This window comes from Trichosurus vulpecula, chromosome 3 (genome assembly GCF_011100635.1).
Source record: "Trichosurus vulpecula isolate mTriVul1 chromosome 3, mTriVul1.pri, whole genome shotgun sequence".
NCBI lineage: Eukaryota > Metazoa > Chordata > Mammalia > Diprotodontia > Phalangeridae > Trichosurus > Trichosurus vulpecula.
Window position 1 is genome coordinate 171677494 of NC_050575.1, and position 4254 is coordinate 171681747.

General features: G+C 37.3%; 1 pseudogene; it reads right to left on the minus strand.

Moving 5' to 3' along the window:
* Positions 1–2109: 2109 nt before the first annotated feature.
* LOC118844514 lies at positions 2110–2734 on the minus strand (annotated as a pseudogene).
* Between the last annotated feature and the right edge of the window lie 1520 nt (positions 2735–4254).

The following is a 4254-nucleotide window of genomic DNA, read 5'->3' on the forward strand; positions in this document are numbered from 1 at the left end:
TTTTTTGAGTTCCAAATTCTCTCCTTCCCTCCTTGCAGCCACTTCCCTACTCTTTGAGAAGGCAAGCAATATATCAATCACATAAAAACATATTTCCATATTAGCTTAAAAAAAGAAGAAAAATAAATTTTTAAAAACTACATTCAATTTCTACCATTTATCTCTCTGAAGGTGAATAGCATTTTCTACCATGAGTCCTTCAGAATTATCTTGGATCACTGTATTGATCAGAGTAGTTAAATCTTTCACAGTTGATCATCCTTACAATATTCTTGTTACTGTGTACAATGTTCTTCTGATTCTGCTCACTTCTCTTTGCATCAGTTCATATTAAGTCATCCCAGGTTTTTCTGAAACTATCTTGTTCATCATTTCTTTTTAAAAATTCATTCACTTGTTTATTTTTAGTTTTCAACATTCACTTTTATAAGATTTTGAGTTCTAAAATTTCCCCTTCCCTTTCTCCCCCTTCCTTCCCAAGATAGCATGCAATCTGATATAGGCTATACATGTACAATCATATTAAACATATTTCCACATTAGTCATATTGTGAAAGAGTCAGAACAAAAGGGAAAAACCACGAGAAAGAAAAAACAAAAACAAAAAAGAAAGAAAATAGTATCCTTCAATCTGCATTTAGACTCCATAGTTCTTTCTCTGGATGTAGATAGCATTTCCCATCATGAGTCTTTTGGAATTCTTAGACCATTGCATTGCTGAGAAGAGCGAAGTCTATCAAAGTTGGTTATCACACAATCTTGCTGTTACTGTGTACAATGTTCTGGTTCTGCTCACTTCAGTCATCACCAGTTCATGTAAGTCTTTCCAGGTTTTTCTGAAATCTGCCTGCTCATCATTTCTTATGGAACCATAATATTCCATTATATTTATATATCACAACTTGTTTAGCCATTCCCCACTTGATGGGCATCCTCTCTATTTCCAATTCTTTGCCACCACAAAAAGTCACTCATCATTTCTTATAGCCCAATAGTATTCCATCACAATTATATGCTACAACTTGTTCAGTCATTCCCCAATTGATGGATATCCCCTCGATTTCTAATTCTTTGCCACCACAAAGAGAGCTGCTATAAATATTTTTATACATATAGGTCTTTTCCTTTTCTTTTGATCAAATTTTTGGGATATAGACCTAGTAGTGGTATTGCTGGATCAAAGGGTATATACACAGTTTTATAGATCTTTGGGCATAGTTCCAAATTGTTCTCCAGAATGATTGGACCAGTTCACAACCTCACCTGCAGTACATTTGTAGCCCTATTTTTCCACATCCCCTCCAGGATTTATTTTATTTTTCTGTGTGGCCAGAGTGGCCTTTGTTTTCCTTGAGTGACTCAGCTTACCTCATTGAGCCTGCTGGTTGCTGCTGCTTCTCTTCCGGGAAGTGGAGAACTTCCTGTGTGATGAGTCATGGGGCTGGCTGAGGGGAGGTGTTAACTCCAGAGCCACGCCCTACTGGGTGTTAACCTGGTCTACGCTAGGGGGAGGGGCTAACTCAAGAACCAATTGGCCCTGGTCATTCAAGTGGTGCTTGAGGATATTGAAAACTCTATAAGAGGGGAGAGGACAGCTTGAAGACCCCTTTTTCCTTTTCCGGTTGGAGCCAGAGACACCTACAGCTGAAGCTGAGCTGCAGGTAGCAGAGCTGACCCACGTGGAGCGAGGAGTGCTGACCAAGGACTGGAGGCCAGTGGATAATCTTCTTACTGTAGAGGGGAAGCATGTATACAATTTTGCATTATACCATCTCGCTTCTCTGTGGCCTCCTGGTTACTCTTGTAAGGCGGACTTATTGGGCCTGGAAGCTTTTGATCAAAATATCAAAATGGGGACGCTGGTTTGTGGGCTTGTTACTGTGGAGTGTAAATACATGCTTTAGTTCTCCTGCCTTCTGCCTACAGAATTCCTTATATCCTGCGGTTCCGAACCTTTCAGGCACATAAGAGGTTCTCTTTGAAATCATAAATTCTGCCTTCCTAATATATTCTGTCATGTTAGCCAGTTGGGTAAATATGAAGTGTTACCTCAAAGTTATTCTTAATTTGTGTTTCTCTAACCAATAGTGATTTAGAGCATGTTTTTTGTTTTTTATGAACAATGGACTTTATTTAATCATTTCTGCATTTACAGCTGGAACTTTGGGAATTCAAAATTAACATCTTTGCCTCTCAACTTCTTATAAACCCCAGAAAATGTTTCTACTTTGTGCTCCACATTGTTCTGCTGTGCTTTATCCAAATGGACCTTTATGAGTCTGCTGCCATCTAGTTTCACACAGATTCTCTTGCCAACAGTTTCACTTAAAAAGACAAGTTCCTCAAGGATTGCATCATGCACAGCAGTCAGAGTACAGCTCCTGGGATGCTTTTGCTTATTTTTTGTATGGCTTTTTCTTGTTGGCTTAGGAAGAATTCTCCTCTGAGCAATAAAGACCACATGTTTGCCACTGAATTTTTTCTCCAATTCACCAATTAGTCATACTTGGATCTTCTGACAAGACTTTAGTTGAAGAACTGGAACAAAAATGATGATAGCTTTTCTGCCACCACCAACTTCAACTTCCTTAGCTGCTGTGATATTCAGCTTTCTTAACTGATCCTTTAAGTCAGAGTTCATCTCTAACTCCAATCGAGTATATGAAATGCCAGACTCGAACTCACCTGGCTTTTCGCCATTGGGCTTCACGATTTTGGCACTGGAGCTGAACATGGCACCACCTGGATGAGTGCCATTTTTTATATGATTTTATATGATTATAGATAGCTTTAATTTTTCCTTCTCAAAAATGCCTTTTCATATCCTTTGACTATCAACTAGGGAATGGCTCTTATTTTTATAAATTTGACTCAATTCTCTACATATTTGAGAAATGAGGACTTTATCTGAGAAACTTGCTGCAAATCTCCCCCTCCCCCATCCCTGCTTTCCTTCTAATCTTGGCTGCATTGGTTTTGCTTGTGCAAAGCCCTTTCAATTTAATGTAATCAAAATTATCCACATTAAATCCTGTAATGCTCTCTGTCTCTTTTTTGGTCATAAATACATCCAGGTAAACTATTCCATGCTCCTTTAATTTGCTTATGATATCACTCTTTATGTCTAAATCATGTCCACATTTTGACCTTATCTTGGTATATGATGTAAGATGTAGGTCTACACCTAATTTTTGCCAAACTGCTTTCCAGTTTTCCAACCAATTTTTGTCAGATAGTGAGTTCTTGTCCCAAAAGGTTGGATCTTTATCAAACACTAAATTACTATGGTCATTTCCTACTAAGTTTTGTTTACCTAATCTATTCTACTGCTCCACCATTCTATTTCTTAGCAGGACCAGATTGTTTTGATGGTTACCGCTTTGTAGTATAGTTGGAAATTTGGTACTGCCTTCCTTCATGTTTTTTTTTTATTGATTCCTTTGATATTCTTAACATTTTATTCTTCCAGATGAATTTTGTTACTATTTTTTCTAGATCTATAAAATAATTCTTTGGTCATGTGATTGATATGGCATTGAATAAGTAAATTAATTTTAGGTAGAATTGTCATTTTTATTATATTGGCTTGGCCTACCCATAAGCAATTAGTATTTGTGTGAAATGTGTTTTGTAATTGTGTTCCTATAGTCCTTAGATTTGTCTTTGATCAAATAAGTGGAAAGTAGGGGATATCTTGCCGTATTTTAAATGGAATTTCTCTTTCTCTTCCTGCTATGTTTTGTTGGTAGTATAGAAATCCTGATGATTTATGTGGGCTTATTTTATATCTTGCAACTTTGCTAAAGTTGTCAATTATTTCAACTGGTTTTTTAGTTGATTCTCTAGGGTTCTCTAAGTATACCATCAGGGCAGCTAGGTGGCACAATGGATAGAGCACTGGGCCTGGAGTCAGGAAGACCCAGAGTTCAAATCCAGTGTCAAATACTTCCTAGCTGTGTGACTCTGTGCAAGTCGCTTAATCCTGCTTGCCTCAGTTTCCTCATCTGTAAAAGCAGCCAGAGAAGGAAATGGCAGACCACTCTAGTATCTTTGCCAAGAAAACCCCAAAAGGGTCACAAAGCATTGGATATGACTGAAAAATGACTAAAAAACAACAAAGTATACCATCATATCATCTGTAAAGAGTGATAAATTTGTTTCCTCATTTTCATTTTTATATCAATTTCTTTTTCTTCATTGCTGTTGCTAGCATTTCCAATACAATAATGAACAATAGTGGTGATAATGTTCATT